Consider the following 19,713-nt stretch of genomic DNA (forward strand, 5'->3'; position numbering starts at 1 on the left):
ATTTTTCAGGCCTTCTTTTATAAACATAGCAATGTTACATATTTCTGTGTTTATAAAAGGTGGCTTGAAAGTGTACAAACCATAGTAAGTTACGCACACTTGTGTGCTTACCTTACTATGGTTTGTGTACTTTTCAAGCCACCTTTTATAAACATAGACATTTGTAACATATTTCTATGTTCATAAAAGATGGCTTGAAACGTACAAGCCATCTTTTATATAGCGTTGAGGACGGACAAAACCCAAGGCGGTTTTGTCCGTCGACAAAGCTTTATAAAAGATGCCTTGAACTGTGTACGTTTCAAGCCGTCTGTTATAAACTTAGAAATATTTCTACGTTTATAAAAGATGGCTTGAAACGTACACATTTCAAGGCATCTTTTATAAAGATTTGCCAAAGGAGACAGGCACCTCGGGCTCAGTGATCGCTGCTCTGAGCAGAGATCACAGAGCCCAAGGCGTCTTTCACCCTCTGGGACCCCGCGGGCTCCGTGATATAATCTACATATTAGATCATGGAGCCTGCAGGTTCACAGAGGGTCAGTGACCTGGCGACGGCAAACAAAGGAACTGTAACTTCCCTGATGACCCCTCCGATGGGGGGTCATCAGGGAAGTTACAGTGACTGACAGAAGTGCCAGCCAGCCTCAGCGACGCTGTGGCTGGCTGGCACTTCTGTCCACTTGCCTAACGTTACACTGGCGGGCGCATCTCCCGTCGCGGCTGCGGCCGTGGCGGGATAATGCGTCCTACCATGGCGCGGTGGGACCGGGGGGCCCCGGCAGGGCCCCAGGTCAGCCCCATTTTTTGGAGACTGGCAGGGCCCGGCCCCGGCAGGCCCCGGCCCACTTAAAGCACTGGTACTACCTCTTCCTCAGCTAGCCTTAGCGCTGCCTTCATTTTTTTCCTGTTCTTGCGCATCTACCACTCTTCACAGCCTATCCTCTATCGTAGCAGACAAATGCCTAACCTTTCCCTCTCATTTTAAATCCTTCCTCCACTCTTCTGACTACCAGCCTTACTCTTTTTCGCTCCTCTTCCCTTAACCTAGCTACTAACCTAGAAGTCTGGGAGTTATCCAATTCCCATTCTCCGTTTTCAACCTCTCTGTAACCCTAACCATTGAAGCAGTTATCCTTCCACTTTCCTCAAAATCCCAGTTCTTAGAAATCGTAACTGATGGAGGCATTGCCCGTGTCCGTCTCGCAACCACTGGATAGCCATTGGGGAAAATGGTGGTATGAACTGTGTACTGTGAAGGTGTCATGATGCAAGACACAGACAACAGATTCAAATTTCAAAACAAAATAGTTCATTAAATCAAATGTCGTGGATGGTAGAAGGCCTAACTTGCTGTATGCTAAGGTGGGATTTTCTTACCTGAACGAAACCAAGGAAAGTCTGAGTCAAAGGGCCTCATTACAAGTTTGCCGGTCAGGAAAAAACGGTACCGGTAAGCTTGCCAGTACCGTTGTTTCCGGACCGGCAAACTACAAGTTCTGCGAGCAGGTGCCTTTCAGCCTGCCAAGTCTGACCTGGCGGTCGCAACGGCACCCGCATGCAGAAATCGGCGGATGCACCGGCACCATACATGAATGGCGCCGGTGCATTCGTCCTGCCCATTCCCATTGAGTCCAGTAAGACTCAAATGGGAATGGGTAGTAATATTTGCCGGTGCCCGGTAATTGCCCATTCTCGGGCGCTGGTAAATTCATGACTCCTGCACGGCTGCCGCCAGGGTCATAATGACACCCATGTCTCTTCCTTGACCCTTCTCTTTTTCGTCCCCCTTTTTCTGGTGCTTCTAGAGTAGTAGAATCTCTGGATACTTTCCTGGTTAGTGAGATATGGATAGCAATATCCCATAATTGCCTTTGGGATATAGGGTTCTTTCTGGAAGGGAAATCTGGAATGCTGTGTAGGCCTCCCAATCCCCAAGGACCCTTCCCCCCAGGTGGGTGATCCTCCCTCGCTTCTCCACCCCCAGGGTCAGGATCCAAGAGTGATGGCCTTTCCCTATCCACCTGAGAAGAGGATCTAGGGGGAGTAGGAGTGAGAATACCCTCAGGTTTCTCACAGTACCCCTTTTCAGGCGATAAAGGATCCTTTTTTGGCCCTCACCCCAAAATTTAAACATTATGGCCCTTCCCACCTTTTTCATACATCATCCATAATTCCAAGATGTTTAACCGTTTCTCTAACTTCGAGTCCTTGTGCTTTGTAGTTAAAAAGGTATGCAGGTTCTACAATATCTTGTATCAAAGGTTCCCTCAATAGACCAAGAATGTATCATTTTCTGCTCTCTCTCCCTCAACTATTCTATATACTTTAACATTTTTGCCTTATAGCAGGGCAACACATGACACAAATGATTCAACAGAGTCTCCATACTCCATACTCCAACCCAAGTTATAAAAAAATAGCTTCATAAAAAATCTGATACCGGACCAAAACCACGGCACAAAAAAAAAGGTACTCAAAAGCTCAATTTTTACCCTTACCCAATTCCTTAGTTGTACGTCACACTCATTCACCATACTTGTTTATCCTGCAATTACATCACTCAGCTACTTACTTCGATTCTACTTCTCTTTTTTACACAAAAGACCACATTTGATCAAAAGCACTCGCTGGCCAATATTTCTGAGATATCCCCACCACTCGAGCATAGGAGGGGCACAATGCTTTCCATACTGCACTGCTGCTCTCGCTTCTCTCTCTTTTACTAGTACAGTCTTCTTTACTACAAGATTGTCTTTTCTTGACTACAGGAAGTTTCCCCTTCACTACTTCGTCTAACCAAGAAGACTGAGGCAAGTGTTCCTCCCGCTCAGCTAATGCAAGGATACAACAAGAGCCTACTTCAGAAAGGTATCTACTGTTGGACTTACCATAAGATACCACCCCACCCTTAGACGAGGGCTCCAGCCAACCAGACAAGCAAACTAAAGGATATCAGGAAAAGCCTCACACTGGCCGTGTAAGGTAAGATACCACCAGTGCCGGCCTTAGTGGCAGCAGCGCCCCGGGCAGAAATATAACAATTTGGCACACATACAAGGGACTCACAACACAGAACAGTTCAATCACTCAAAACATGCACTTTTCCAATCTCTCAACCTCAACTAATTTCACACCGCCACTCCAAGTCTGCCCTTACCAATACCCCTTAAATCAAGGAAACATCCCCTTGTTTACCCCTTGCTCTACACCCTGTATGTGCACTCATTGGTGGCAGTACCTGACTGATTTGCATATGGCTGGACCCCTTTTGCAATGGCACAGACAAGCTAAAAATCAGTATTGTGGAAGGTTGCCCAGAGCAATGCAAGTGGTTCATTTTAATTCAAAACCTTCCACCCATCACTTTTTTGGTTTTAGTTTGTCTCCCTATGTGAGAGAGGGTATGCCTCTAACCGTCCACCCATCACTTTTTTGGTTTCACTTAAGAAGTGAGTACACGGTTGTACATAAAGCAAGTTTATTGTACAATTCTCTGGAGAGCAGTTAGATGGTGTTGAAGGGCCAAACTTACCCAAGTCTCAATGAACCACATCCGTTCACATCTTTTATACAGTTTTGCAACAGTTAAAACACTCCCAAATACTTTATTGAAATCCACCCCCCCACAAACATGATTGGACAAAACCCTCTTCAAAGAAATCCCATCTTTTCCCTTCCCAATTCCTACATTTTCATTGTCCAGTTTTAACTTAATAGTCATCTTCAGATCATATTCATAACGCACCTCTTCTTAGGATTTGTCCGTAGTCGGTCATGACGTCAGCACATGGTTAAACATTGGTATTTTAACATAATTCATCACTAGCAATAAGTGGCCTAAGCTGTCTAACCCCTAACTCTTGATTTGCACATGGCTCGCATGAATATTCCCCGCGATATGAGCAAAGCTGGGTGAATGATTTCTCTTTGAGTTAGTGATACTATCTAATTCCCCAGGTCACCGTTCCATTGAAACTTTCCGATCTACCATGCTCCCATGTCATTGCACAACTGAAAATCCTGAATAACAAAACTCCTTCTGTCACGCTCTCAGGCATCAGGAGATTAAATCTATTCTTTACTATACTTATCAGACCATAAAACTCATGGCTATTTTCTACAGCTGTACTGACTGTGAAGGTTATGAAATTACTCATTCACTTACCCCTGGATCCTAAAACCTCACAGAACCAGTTTCAAAGTTCACTTTGCAAAACTGCCCTTGACTACTGTGTTTCTGATTCATTTGTGAGATTCATTAATTCACCATGTATTTGTTTTATTGTACATGTATGTTTTTACCTTTGAGGGGTTTAACATTTTATCTCTCTGCGCGCATATAAGCTAATATGTCTACATGGCGCCTAGCTCGCCGTTAGGCCCAGTTAGCAATACGGTGTGTGTAACATGCACCCTTCGTAATCACAGAGACATTTCCTGACCACACCAACAATACTTTATTTAAAGAATGAAAATGCTATCAACTAATTTAAAATGGTGGCAAAAACCCACCTCTGTAAAGCGAACACAGAAGATGCAGATTAATGTAGTATGGCACTTTAGGTAAATGGGCAGGGATGTACGGGCAAGAAATTGTAGCAATATCACAGTTCAAAATGGATGTGTGTTGAAGAACAAGGTGGAAAAGGGCGCTTGAAACCCTGTCTGGCCCCAGTAAGTAGACCTGGTGGGCAGGGCCTCTTAACAGTAATGTATTCTCATCATAGGACGTTTGTCTGCATTGATCCATGCTTCTCAGCGCTTTAGCTGCGGTCAAGCTGATGTTGTAGTGGTTCGTGTCGAAGCGATCCCACTGGCGATTCGTGTCGAGACATTTTATACTCCTACATACTGTCCCCTTTCCGCCATACTTTTGGGACATTCCATCCATTTGGACGGGACCAGAGCACATTGAGGCATCAAAAATGACATTTTGTCCTTCTTTTATTTTTACGTGGGGCAGATCGCACGTGGCTGTAACCAGGCCTACCTGAGCACCGCCCACACATCGCCCTCCAGTCTGTTTTTACGCACGGCCGTGGTCAGATGCACTTGCATCATGGGGATTTCTTCTTCTTTTCCCACTTGTCCTTCATCGTCCTGCTCCAGTGTCACCATCTTCTTCACATTTGTCTATGCCGGAGTGTCAGGGATTTGTGTCCTGTTCTTTGTGCAAACATCACTTCGCGAGGGAGGATCCCCATTCTCTCTGTCTGGAGTGCTTGCGTCTTGATCATAAGTGGGACGCTTGTCTCTACTGCGTCTCACTCGTCGTCCAGGCACTCCAGCGTAGGCCCAACAGGTGGGTGGAGGTGTTCCAACAGCTTCCTCCTCCACATTTACAGCAGTTCATCGATGAAAAAAGGAAACGTCCGGAAAGTTCCTTCCTTTTTAGAACACCCCGGCCAGGGGACTTCTTCCCGGGGTCTTCTGGTTCCTGTAGGGGTCCAAGTGGCTCTTGTACCAGAGTTCTCCCTGAGGTATCCCGAAAGGGATCTAACCTGGATACCAGAGTTTTCTCTGAGGTTCCCCACTAGGGGGTTAAAACGGCCTGAGTTTCCTCTGAGGTTTCTCTTCTGGGAACAAAAATTAAGCCCAAGATGTCTGGGGCAACTTCAGCCGGGGGTATTCCCAAGGTATCCCAGTCTGGAACTAAACGTACCGAGCATAGTCTCAAGGTTTCCTGTATAGTGACTAAAAATACCAGGATCACTCCTGAGGATCCCCTATTAGAGGCTATAATCAAAACCAGCAGGATCGAGGGGTCCCATTTTGGGACTTAGGCTACCGGGTGTGAACCTAAGCTTTCCCACAAAGAATCTTGTGGTCGTACCGGTCCTGCTGAGGGAGCAAAGAAGGTGGGCAGAGGCACTAAGTCTTTAAGAACGGGTCCACCCGAGGCTCCCTCACAGAGGGCTAATACCTTGCCTGAGGCTAGAGAGGCTGAAAAGCGCTCAAGGTCTTCCAGTACCGGCTGTGCCGAGGTTCCCTGTCAGTGGGCTAAAGTTGACTCCAGTGCTCCTACAATTCTTGTGGTGACAATGGCCTTACAAAGACCTGTGACGCAGATCACTTCAGGCAGTGACAAAATGGCATCTCACCCACACAACCATTTTGGCAGGTTCTAGGCCCTCATGCACTGAGACTTGATGTAGGCTTACTTTAAGGGTCTATTCAGATATATAACCTAAGCCTGTCGAGCCACAGCCTGCGCCTCCTCCTCAGCAGGTTCCGGTACTGCCGCCTCCACTTCCAGTGGAGCCTCCTCCTACACTGCCACCATTACCTCCGCTTTCATTGGTTCTTGCGACACCAGTGGTGCAAATAGCTATGCCCAAGGTGTCTGAGGTACCATGTGTCGCGGATCAGTTTTCTGTTCCCGCCAAAACAGACAAGGAAAATGCAGATGAGGATAGTGAATACCCGTCCCATTCCACCAGAGCGTTTCATGACCGGTTTTGGATATTATGGCCTTGCTGGAAAATCCAATACCCGGGCCTCCGGCTCCACAAGCAGGAGTTCTCTGAGGAGTTCTAACCCTTAATTCAAAGGAGAGCACAGGTCATCAAAAAGATGTGCTAGCTAAAGCCTGTTAGTTCTGGGAAAAACCACATTCCGGGCAGCATATAAATAAAAAGATTGACGCTCACTACAAGCTCCTATCATTGGAGGACATACCCTTGGCTGCATGCCCAGTTCCTTCATCAACGGTAGTAGCAGCAGCTACACTCCAGGTTAAACCTTCTTCAACCTCCCCCACGATTGCCTCACAGGTCTTATCCAAATAGGACATCATTCTAGATGGCATCAGGGAAAAAGGTTTTTTCTGCTGCGTCAAGTGAATACTGAAGTAATTCTGACAGCTGCCAACCTCAAGCTGTGGAGAGAGCTTTCGAAATTCCGAGATTGTATCCCATAGGACAGGCTGCGTCCCATCATAGGACACTGTACCCTCAGTGCCTTATGGTCGGAATAGACATTCCCCGCCAGGCTTGGCTTCATGCTGGAAAGTTCTCAAAGGAGATTCAGGACAAAGTACTCGACCTGCCCTTTGAAGGGAAAGAGCTTTTCCACTGCTCCACCAACGAGGAACTCAACAAGACAAAAGCAAGCACATTGACAGCTAAATCTTTCTCAGTCCTAGCAAAGCAGCCTTCAGCTAAAGCGACCTATACACAAAGGTCGGGGACCCAAACAAGATCCTTTTAAGGTTTTTGAGGTTTTCAGGAGCGTCGAGCGTGCAGAGCAGAAAGTTCCACTGGCGGTCCTCAACACAAGCACCAGAGACAGAGTGGCTGGTTTTTTTCTTGGTCCTCAGCCTCCTCGCCTGCAGCGGGTGATCTTGCCCCGATAAATCATCTAAATGATGTTTTCCATCTGTCACATGAGACTCCGGTGGGAGGACATATATCGTCTCATCTGGAGGCGTGGAAGACCATAACAGACAACAGATGGGTTTTGTCCATCGCCCAAGCAGGCTTCCAGCTTCCCCTTCCTCATACCTCACCATCTCACCCTCCTCTTCAACAGACTGGGTCTCCCTCCCTCAAAGCCGAGGTACAAAAACTCTTGAACCTCAGAGCAGTCAAACCTGTTCCCTTGAGTGGGCAAGGGCAGGGCTATTACTCCCGCCTGTTTAAGTCCCCAAACCCAGCCATGCTGGCATGTGCACTATCCTAGACCTCTCCAGCTTCAACCTTTTGTTCCCCAAGAGAAATTCAAGATGATCACACCCAGCCAGATAAGGTCCTCTCTCCCGAAGGGTGATTGGCTCAATCTGGTAGATCTCCAGGACGTTTACATGCACATCCTGATTTGGGCCCCACATCGGAAATACCTTTATTTTTCCATGGGAATGGAACACTTCCAATATCGAGTGCTGCCGTTTGGTCTCAGCTCAGCACTGCATGTCTTTACAAAGATGATTGCGGACATTGCAGCATTCCTCAGGATGCAAGGAGTTCATGTCTATCGATATTTAGACGATTGGCTTTTGCAGAGTTGTTGCCCCCAGACTGCAACAGTCAATCTTCAGTCTCTTCTCCAGCTCCCGTTCCAACTGGGGCTGTTGGTAAACTGGCACAAATTGTCTGTGGCTCAGGACCTGATATTTCTAGGTTTCCGTTGGAACACTGTCAGTGCCAGAGTTTTCCTAACGGAGGACACAATTGCACATTGGTCAACCACGTGTCATCTTTTTCTAAGCTCCTCCCTCAGGTCAGAATGGTGGTTCCAAGGACTCCTTGGCCTCATGGCCTCATGTGGTCTAACTCTGTCTCTTGTAAGACTCAAAATGAGGCGCACACAGTTAGCTCTTTCGGAACTGCTGGTCCCACGTTTTGGAGACAGACTCCAAAATGATACCAATCCCATCTTCCATGTCGTCAGAGCTTCAATGGTGGGAAACCTCCAACAACCTCCCAGTGGGAACCCCCTTCCAGGAGCATTTACCACAGGTCATGATCACAACAGACTCCTCCCTTCTGGGGCGGGGAGATACATTGGGTCACCTCGAAGTCTACAATCTGTGGACACCCGAAGACTGGATGCCTCATATAAACTACCTGGAACTCTTGGCGGTTTTCCTGGCATTGAAAGCTTTCCAGCCTTCCATCGTCAACAAGATGGCAATTCTGTGGCTATGTTCTATGTCAACGAGCAGCGTGGCATAAAGCACCTCCTCTGGTGGATCTAGCTGTCCAGATTTGGAATTGGACAGTCCAACATAATGTCTGGCTACAGGCCGTGCACATTCCAGGATGGAACAATGTTGTGGTGGATTCTCTGATCTGCCAGTCTATGGTGAATTACAAGTGGGAAATGAACAGCAATGTCCTTGCCCAACGTTTCCATCAATGGGGCTCTCCAACGATGGACCTCTTTGTGACTGCAACCAACAGGAAACTGCCACTCTGTGTCTCCAGGGACAGTCTTGGAGCATCTTCCCGGGGGGATGAGCTGGAGATTCCGTTGGACAACATGAAGGCTTATGCCTTCCCCCCTCTGCCGTTGATTCATCATTCCCTCTGGAAGCTCAGGAGAGCCTCCAACTGCACTCTCCTATTCATAACTCCTTTGTGACCAGCCAGGTTCTGTTTCTCAGAGCTTCAGCGCTTATCAATATGTGATTCAATCAGGTTACCACAGATCCCCAGTCTCCTGGACCAGAGCAATCACCAGTTGTGGCGGCCCTCCCCACAATCCCTCAACTTGGCAGCCTGGTGCCTGAGTTCAGGGCCTTAGTGCAGTTTAACCTTTCGCTAATCCAGGCGGCACGTAAGCCTTCTACAAGAGCGCAGTACAAAAGTAAAGGCCTTTGTTTTTGTCGTTGATGTCTTGCTAAACAGTTTGATCCTCGACATGCTTCTATTGACTGTGTCTTGTCTTTTATATCTGTCAGCTATTGCAGCTTATCTTTCTACAGATAATTGCTCTTTTTCTCTAACAAATCCAGTAATGAAGAGGCATTTTTCAGGTCTCCTCCACCTCTTTTCACAGGTCAGACCTCCTCACCCATAATGGGATCTAAACGTGGTCCTTACCGCTCTAATTTTAGGAGCTCCCCACAACTCTTGATTACTTTTGGGGACCCAAAAGGGAAATCGGCTACAAAAGCTTCCATTTCATGACGGCTCGCTTCCTGTATCTCAGAGACTTATACAATTTAGGGCATTCAGGCCCCACACGGTGCTTGGGAATCTGCCAAAAGTATGGAGGAAAGGGGACGGGACGTAGGAGTATAACAAAGTTATTTTGACTACCTTACTCCTATCCATAGTCCCCTTTACTCCATACGCCCGCCTGCCTTCTCCTCTAAAAAGTTTCTTCTATTTATAATGGTCCTTCATCTTTGGCGATAGAAAAGGACTGAAGGGTGATGCACGTGGTGGAGCTCAGGAAGGTGGGGTTACAGCCACGTGCGGTGGCCCCGTGTAAAAATAAAAGAAGGACAACAAGTCATTTTTGATGCTTCAAAGTGCTCCAGTCCCATCCTGATGGACGGAATATCCCAAAAGTATGGAGGAAAGGGGACTATGGACTAAGAGTAAGGTAGTCACTACGGTGAGTAACTTAGTTATTAATTCAGGCTCCGAAGGCTTGACTCAGCATTCAAGAAGGTGAGACAATGACTTCCAATAGTTCGAGCAGCAGTTGAGTCAGCAGCGAGATGATAACTTCTGCTGGGTCAAGTCAGTTTTCATAATGGCAAGTTTAAAGGCTTTCAGCTGTTTGTGTCAGCGCTGAAGTTGGTTGTTCCCACAAATATTGTGCCTTCGTTTGGGTTGCTTGAGACAGAAATGGGTCTTGCGGGCTCCTGCATGGCTTGAAATGCAGCAAATCATTCAAAGGTTGCATGAAGTGCCAAACGCAGCACTATGGGTCCTTTGTCGGCATCGGAGCAGCTTGAAGAAAGTGGCAATGAAACGGTTTTCTAGCTGTCTTTAGACTCATAGTTTGCTGGGAATCCCACTCCATGGGCTCCAGTAGGTGCGACCTACAGTGCAGGGAGTTTGGCTGGCACCTACAGGAGTTCCTTCAGTCTCACTGGGGAGCCTGGTTCCAGTGCAGCTGGTAGAGTGGCAGGCCTTGCTCCAAACTGTTCCCTGGTGATGGTTAGGGAATAGAGCTTTCCTCTGCCTAGGATGCCTTTGGTCCTCACCTCTATGGCTCTATGGCAGAGGACACTTTAATGGCTTTGACTCCCACAAGAGGTCCAGAAGTATTTTCTAACGTCCAATGGTGTATCAAATGAGTGGATGATGCCTTCCTTATAAAGGCAAAATGTCCCGAGCAAGCCTGCTACAAGGAGTCCAATCCCCATTGTTTTAATAAGTGACCAGTGGCTTATGACATCGTACCCAGAGTGTTTTGCCAAGCAGGAAATGGAGGGGACAGGAAAGAAAGCTCTGCCTGACAGAAAACCAAGATGGTGGTACCCCTCTTCGGGCCTGCTTTACCTCTCTGGCTACTCTAACTCACCCTTTCCCATGCTTGCTGTCCTCAAAAGGAACTCTGGTATCCAGTCCGCCTATGTGATGCTGTCTTTATTATTCAGGTGCTGCCTTTGAAGCACACTTTCCAGAAAATACCTCCTGCGGGAGAATTCTACACTTTGGGAGAAGGTGTGCCCTTCCCGCTTGCGATTTCAAAGCAGGCATTATCGTGGCTATTGTCTCACTTGTCATAGTAGAGATAATGTGACTAACCATGAATACACATTTCCCTCACATAGCTGGGCTTGCTTCACAGGGTTGACACTTGCATGATATCAAATTGCTTGTGGGTTTCATAATTGTATGCTGTTATTAAGCACCATAGCACAAGAGGCATGGCTTAATTTTGTGATTGCCCTGCCACTAGACAGATTAAGGCAGATAGCACAATTTAGATTAGTGATGCAGAAGTTAAAATGCTACCCATGGTGACTTTTGCAAATTGATAAAAATGAGAGCTTAGAACTGCTTTTACATCTGTTTTTTAATTCATGGCTTTTGTGTTAGAGATAATTTTTTGTTGTATTCATGTTTTGTTTGACCTTTTATAATCTTGATGCCTTTGCAGTGCTCTGATTCACTTTATAGTCTCATCTAACAAAAAATTGGAAATAGATAAATAATTAAGGTATCATAAAGCAGTTTTGTGAAAACATAAAAATTGATATGAGGCTGGGAAGCCCAAAAGAAACACACCAACACAGGTTACAAAGGACATACAAGTGCTTTATTAAAAAGCTACAACAGTTACCAAAGTCAATTGACAAACGGATAGCTATTCGGCTTTCAAAGTAACGTAACGAACTTCAACGAAGGTTCGATGCGTTAGTGGAGAGACCGTACATTCGGAATACTTGGGCTTTTATATCCTTTATCCAGCCCTTGGCCAACCCCCTCGCGGGTTAACCATTCTTAAGATCAGGCCTAGGGTTCCTTGCCAGGTCAATCCTATAATGTATGCATTTTGATCAGTTCCGCTGATACAGTTGTTCATTTACACATAGGTCAGTAATAGGACAAGGTCTCATTTCGCGACCCCGACAAGTGGCCTGTAGGCATATTAATTATTCGTGTGTGCGGAGGTCACAACGGCCAGAATCTCACTCAGAATGTCATTCAGCCTCCATTTTGATGTTCAGGGTGACTTCCACATTACAAGAGAACCTAAAATGGCGGCTAAATCCAAGATGGCGACTTACATTACTTTTCGTTAAGGTCAAGACCTTGCCGCAGAGTCTATTCACATGATATTTTAGACAACTTGGCGTAGGCCAATACACATTCAATTACTGCGATAGGAGGCATAATATTATTTCAATTCCAACAAACCCTCCTTTTGGCCTATGCCAATTGCTAATATCATTTCTAATACTTTTGCAAATAACTCCATGTATTGTCATCCGTACATCCCGAATCATTGTCTGATAGGTCATTCATCAGAACCTCTTGTAACACAAACTCTTTGGATGCTGTATCTGGGGCATACATGCATACATGCTACGCCCTATTGTGCTCACTGCTTGGGCACAACATCACCCTAGCATTCCACATATACTCAGAAGACATTGAAAACAGCAACAAAGAAATAGCAGGATCCCCGAAATAACCAGAATAACAGAAAGCACCTTCCAACCCCAAGATCATAAAGAATCCCAGAACCAGGTGCTAAGATTCCAATCTCCTACAGGGATATGTACTTCAGAACTAAGGATATGCAAGTTCTGTATTGCTTTAAAAATTGTCGGCGAGGAATCTGGTGCGAAAACACAGCAAGCGGACCCCACCAATTTGCATACTCCACCTCGTTCTGCCAAAATGACATCTAATGCCATCCGATTTTGGAGTGCTACCAATCTTATTGCTTTTTGTTCTAGTGTCATATTGTAGAGTATGTCTGTGGTCCGGTTGATCGTTCTCTCCAGTACCCTTGCTAATCCCCTAATGTTCTCAGAGTTTGTTATTTGTCCCCAAAAGGGCACAACTGATTTTGCTATATCTCCCAATACTTGCCCAGGGGTATCTCTGTTCTTGTCCCGCCGTGGGCAAGCCTTAGAAACCTCCAATGTACTAGCTACAAATACCCTGGGTAACAGGATTCCTAAATAACAGGTTCCCTGCCAATCCTTGGGCAACCAGGGAAATGCTAAACTACCACAAACAAAATAAACAGGCCCCCCTACATACAGAGGCCTGTTTTCTCCAGTCAAATTTACAGTGTTCATACAACCTTCAAAATCTCCCATTGGCCGAGTGCCATTTCTTTGTACACAAAAGGGGACCGAATCAGGGCTATGATTTATAGAGTAAGAAGGAGGCACGGCGTCCTTATTGCCTATCGGAGCCATTTTAAAGGAAATCAAAGTTTGAAAAGGAAGAGACAGTTTATCAGACGGCCTAATAGAAGCGACATTAGGTTTACTTCTATTTGCAAAAAGCGAGCATCCCAGGGGAGTTAATTCACGTTTCTCGAAATCATTCAAATTAGTTCCATCAAAGTTCCCTGAGATGCTGTCATTCCAACGGCCAAAGAATAGTGCTCTAAGAGAGGCATAGCAAGCAGTCGTTAAAGGTAAAGGGTGAATATACCATCCTAGTCCCTTGTTCCCATGTTGCGGTAAATGAGTGCAAATCCAACAATTGCTCTTATTAAAAATGGCATGCGTTGCATTCATTACTATCATTAGAGTGTTATTATGATACTTTTGTCTATGTTGGGAGTCTCTAGGGGACAGAGTGTGGAGGAGTACAGAGGGAGTCAAAGCAGTTGGTACAATCTCGGTCGGTAGTAGAGGTTTTAGAGGATAGATTTCTTCAAAGTACCAAAGTCCTACAGCAGTAGTTGCAAAAATAAAATTATCATTATCAAAACACAGTAATACGTTTTCGGGGCCCAGGCACATTGTTCATTGTCCAAGTTGGTCACCCCCTTATTCACAAGTCCAGTGCGGGGAGCAGCAGTGGAGGTGGCAGGCATTGTAGTTCCTCAATCGACGACCCCAATGTTCGTTGCTGGCGATGCTACGGTCGCGCGATTTCTTAGTCCTTCCCAACCCTAGCCAGCAGAATCCGTTTTTCTTCCTGTTGTTCAACAGAAACCTTCTTATACAAAAGAAAACTTTCAATCACTTCTCTTTCCCAAATGCACGGAAAAACCAGTGCCGTAGTTCTATTTTCTTCGTCGAAGGTTGTACCTGGTGGTACCCAAGATTGTTTGATCCGAAAATAAGGTGTCGTCACTTCCTGAGGGAAGCGACGTATCAGAGGCGACGGAAGTCGCAGAACTTGAAACAGTGTTTTCCGGAAGTGATTTTTCAAAAGAGTGCAGAGACGAAATGGACTGTTCCCCAAGCTCCACGGGCTCAGAGAAATTCTCCGACGCACTCACAGCGCTGTTTGCTACTCCAAGATCAGGGACTGTAGTATTAGCGAGGGGATCTGCTTCTTCTGTAATGTGTGGCGTCGGGTGAGGAAGTTTCTTGACATGCGTCGCGTGGATCCAGTGTTTCTTCCCAGCCACTGCTGTCTGGCTGACCAACAGCACCTGGTAGGGTCCATTCCAACGAGGAGCGAGACAGGAAGACCTTTCGTAGGCCTTCACTAGGACCCAACTTCCAGGCTGTATATCGTGTCCTGGGCCCTTGAACCATACAGGTAAAGCTGAATAGACCTGGTGATAAATGAAATACAGGTTTTTAGTTAACTGGTTACAGTAGTCTACAAACAATACATTTTCCACCTCTCTCAGGGCTTTAGGTTTTGGGAGACCCCAAATATTAGCAGGTCTCCCATTCACTACCTCAAATGGAGAAAGCCCAGTCTTAGTTTGAGGTGTGGTACGCATAGCCAATAATACAATAGGTAAGGCATCTGGCCATTTCAGCTTGGTATCGGCACATGTTTTTGCAAGCTTATTCTTTAAGATACCATTATGTATTTCCACCAACCCAGCACTTCGAGGATGTCTAGCTGAGTGAAATCGTTTCTCAATATGTAATGCTATGCATATCTGCAAAATTACTGCTGCAACAAAATGAGTACCATTGTCCGACCAAATTACCCTTGGGAGCCCAAATCGAGGAAAGAATTCTTTTACCATAATCTTTGCAGTGGTCATGGCGGTAGCATCTTTAACGGGGAAAGCCTCGACCCATTTACTAAAGGCACAAATAATTACAAGAACATATTTCAGATTGTTACACCGTTCCACCTCAATAAAATCAAAGTGAATGACCTCGAAGGGAACAGAAGGGGGCCCAAAGCTTCCCCTTGGAGTTACTGTCCCCTTACCCACATTGTGCTGTAAGCAGATCATGCAGTTCCGAACATGACGTTTTGCAGTCTCCAGAATCTTGTTATTCACCCAAACTTGTTCTAACATTTTCGTGATCTGCTGAGCACACACATGTGTAGGACCGTGTGCCATCGTAACCATTGCCAGTACATATGAAGCAGGGAGCAACCATTTTCCTTCAGATGTATCCACCCAACACCCATCATCATCTAGTTTCCCCATTCCTTCGGCCCACCTTTTAGATTCTTTTACTGTAGCATCAGTTTGAATATCCCGCACAGACCCAATACCTTCATCCATTACATAGGCATCTTTTGTTTTTCTTAGTGCGTACATGTCTGTGCTAAGGTCTGTGGCCGTTTGCCTGGCTATCAGGTCCGCAAAGGCGTTCCCTTTTCCCACATCATCTATGACCTTACGATGTGCTGCACATTTCATGAGCGCTAACTGCCTAGGGAGCGAGAGTGCCGAGAGCAATTGCACTATCAAGGGGCCATGCTGAATCTTGGTCCCACGTGAGGTCAGGAACCCTCTTTCCGACCAGAGCCTCCCAAAGTTGTGAGCCACCCCAAAGGCGTACTGGCTATCAGTATATATATTTACTATACGCCCTTCGGAGAGTTCACAAGCTCGGTTCAATGCTATAATCTCGGCGGCTTGCGCAGAGTTATGCGAAATTCTCTTAGTTTCAACAACTTTACTCAATGTAGTAACTGCATAAGCAGCTGTAGATGTACCATCTGAAAGTTTGAAGCAGGAGCCATCGCAAAACAGCTCCCCGTCTGCATTGTCCAAAGGAGTATCTATAAGATCTATCCTTCCCTTCGTTTCTTGTTCAGTGGTATACAGACAGTCATGTAATTCTTCGTCACCGCAAACAGTGTTTTGCGGGAAAGGTAAGAGTTCAGCCGGATTAAGAACACAACACCTCGTAATTTGAATGTGCGGGGCAAACAGAATTAATTCATACCTTGTTAACCGTGCAGAGGTGAGGTGTTGCGTTTGGATTTTGTTCAATAGGATATCTACAGAGTGAGGTACCATCAAAATCAAATCATGGCCTAGGACCATTCCCTCTCTCTGTTTTACAGACGCGGCAGCAGCAGCGACAGCTCGCAAACATCTTGGCAAAGCACATGCGACAGGATCAAGGGCGGAGGAGTAGTAGCCGCACAGCCTATTCTTCCCTCCGTGTTCCTGTGTTAACACAGCCAAAGCACATCCATCACATTCATGCACAAACAACACAAAGGCCTTGTCATAATTTGGAGTACCCAGAACTGGTGCAGAGCATAACGCGGTTTTGAGAAGCTCAAATGATCGTTGATGTTCCGATTTCCATGGCAGTTACAGAGAAATGCCCTTCTTCGTCAAAGCAAACATTGGTTTTATCACTAGCGAAAAGTTTGGGATCCACAACCTACACTAAGAAGCCATACCTATTAAGGCTCTGACTTCCTTCTGTGTATTTGGAACAGACATGCCAGAAATGTGTTTTATTCTTACAGGTGTCAGTCTTCTCCCCTCCTTTGACAGGAGGTACTCTAAATAGGCGACCTCCTGACAACAATATTGACATTTTTTGAGCGAAGCTTTATGACCATTTTTTGCTAGATGAACAAGCAACAGTATAGTGCCTTACTTACAAGCACTTTCAGAGTCTGCAGCCAAAAGCAAATCATCAACATATTGAAGCAGTGTACAAGTAGGTGGCAACTCAAGGGTTTCGAGCTCCTCTTTCAAAGCTCTACTATAAATGCTTGGACTTTCAGTATACCCTTGCAGTGCCCTAGTGAATGTAAATGAGCGTCCCCCCAAGGTAAACGCAAACAAATATCTACTTTCCCTATGTATAGGAATGCTAAAGAAAGCATTTTTAAATCCACAACGCTGAAGTGCGTAGCCGTAGCAGGGATCATTGTCAATATCGTCGTTACATCAGGCACGATTGGAAGTTGTGGGGCGACAACTCTGTTAATAGCACGAAGATCAATTATGAACCGTTATGGGATTGCATTGTCGCCTTTCTTATATACAGGAAAGATCGGACTGTTACACAAACTACCTGTAATCTCCTCGATCACCCCACGATGCACAAAATCGGAGACAATGCATTTCAAAGCACGCTCGCCCTCAACTGATATTTTATACTGCGGAATGCGTGGTAGTTTAACTCCATGTTTCAAAACTATTTTAACGGGCTCAACCTGTAGTACCCCGACATCATTGTCATCAACCGCCCATAAACATTCAGGGACAATGCTAAACTCAGGAGGTAAAGGTTGAATCAGAAACTGAGAATCAGGAAGTTGCTGTGGTGAAACCGTCAGCCGTACTCCATCAGAGGAACAATGAATTACTGCATTCAATTTCTTTAACAAATTCAACCCCAGCAAATTCTCTCCATAGTTCGAAGTCAGAAGAAAAGGGCAATGGTCCGTAAAGGGACCCAAAGAAACAGACACCGGTGAAGAAACCGGACAGACAATTGGTATACCAGAAAACCCTACGGAAACATTTGTTTGCCCTGACAGTGGAATGTTTGGAACCCGAGAATGATCAATGGAGCACTTCTGTGCTCCAGTGTCTATCAAAAACTGGTCTTTCCTATTCCCTACTAATAATTCAACGTAGGGGCCTTTCTGATTAACGGGAATAGGTGAAGGTTCCAAACCCTGCTTCGGGCAGTCCTAATGAAATAGAGTATCGTCAGAAGGAAGCTCTTCAGAAAGGTAGGCAGCAGAAGGGTGATCAAATATGTTCCTCGAGTCCACACTCGAGGTCTGAATTTCCCGTGAAAAAGGTTGCTGAGGATCTTGCAAAAACTGACCTCTATCAGGGCCCCCTGCTCCAGGGCGGCCCCTAGGTCGTCTACCCATACTCCCAAACGCACTGTTTGACCTTTGTCGAAGGACGGGGTACTGTGCTCGCCAATGACCTTCCTGGCGGCAATAAGCACATTGATTAATATTCACAGAACCCAAAGGAGCATTTCCTTTTGGGAGATACTGACCTCTAGTCTGTGTCGTGCCTCCTCTGGAGTTTCTAACAATTTGTTGTAATAATACTTTGGTTTTCAAATCTCCTTTCCTCTTTTCTATTTTCTCCTTCTCATTATAAACACGGTTCTCATAATACTGATCCATGTGCAAGACCTCAGATTGAGATTTTGCCTGCCAAGCGCTCTCAGAGGACATAATCTGTGACTGGATGTCGGGCAACAATCCACGTACAAATTTGTCCACAAACAACCTTTTCCCAGACTCTGTACCCAAATCCTGCCCACTGAAGTCGTAAAATACCTGCTCGAATCTGTTAAAGAATTCGGTACCGCCTTCAGTTTTCCCTTGAACACAGGCCGTAAGCTTGTCCCAAATAATTCTTTTCTCTGGAATTATAGTTTTTAATTTTGCGACAATTCTATCAGGCAAAGTAAGTATTACCTGTGGTGGTTTCTCACCTGCTGGTCTTTCCCCATCAATCCTAATCATATTAGCCCACGTATCTCCCAACCCTGGCGCATCATCTATTGTCCGAACCTGCTTCCATACATTTACGGGTAGGAGTACAGAGAATAGCAAGTCAATATCACTTAAGGTGAACACAGAGGACTGCAAGACGGACTCTATCTCTTTGTAAAACCCCGTCGGGTTTTTACTGATATCGGGAACTGATTGTCTAATCGTGTTCACTTCCTGTCGTGAAAACAGGACGTGAACGAATTGCGATACATAATGTGCAGGGATATCCACAGCGGGTGCACCAGTCCCAGCGTTGGCGGGAATCTCAACCTTTGGGACAAAGGTCGGAGGGACCTCTCTCATAGGCAACTGAGATATAGGTACCTCCGGCCGCTTACTAAGCAACAGAGCCAGGTCGAGCGCTAAGGCAGCCGAAGAAGTGTCGGGCGAAAAAGCCCTTTTACAAATCCCCAACAATTCTATGGGGCAACTAACCTTCTTTCTTACACATTTTTCTTGCAGGTACTGTACCATTACCTGAATTACCTTTCTTTGCATTTCTACTGTACACTGACTATACCTGTCATATACTTCATCTGGCGGAATCGATGAATCCAAGATCAATCGAATCGCATCTTTGGTACAAATCCGTACTTCCTCAGATGCCGATCTACGACACGAAAGGAACCGTTTCTGTACATACATACTATCGTCTTCGTCATCCTCATCTCGTGACTTTTCAAAGTCCTTCCTATACCCAAACAATTTTTCAACATGACCATATACTTTCTGCTCTGTGTCCCTCGAAAGTGCCAAAGCATTTAGATCTCTCACCCCTTGTGGAAGATCCGAATTTTGTAATCTACCCCACATCACACATAAATGAGTCCCCAAACCTTCGATAAAAACATTTTTCTCTGGAAAACTGTTCAAATTAGATAATGTGGAAAAAACATTAACTTGA

The 19,713-nt window shown here is 45.7% G+C and overlaps 1 protein-coding gene across 8 annotated transcripts in view; it reads left to right on the forward strand.

The window, feature by feature from the left end:
- Positions 1-19,713, forward strand: part of SNCAIP (synuclein alpha interacting protein) — a 666,776-nt gene that overhangs the window by 340,096 nt on the left and 306,967 nt on the right. For 2 of the 8 annotated variants that reach the window (XM_069625572.1, XM_069625575.1), the window contains one exon: positions 2,772-2,985. The exons of the other annotated variants lie outside the window; for them this stretch is intronic. The gene's annotated coding sequence lies outside the window, so the exon portion shown is untranslated. The remainder of the gene's footprint in view (positions 1-2,771; positions 2,986-19,713) is intronic. 8 annotated transcript variants of the gene reach the window in all.

The sequence above is a fragment of the Ambystoma mexicanum genome, chromosome 6p (assembly GCF_040938575.1).
Source record: "Ambystoma mexicanum isolate Mex_15411 chromosome 6p, UKY_AmexF1_1, whole genome shotgun sequence".
Taxonomy (NCBI): domain Eukaryota; kingdom Metazoa; phylum Chordata; class Amphibia; order Caudata; family Ambystomatidae; genus Ambystoma; species Ambystoma mexicanum.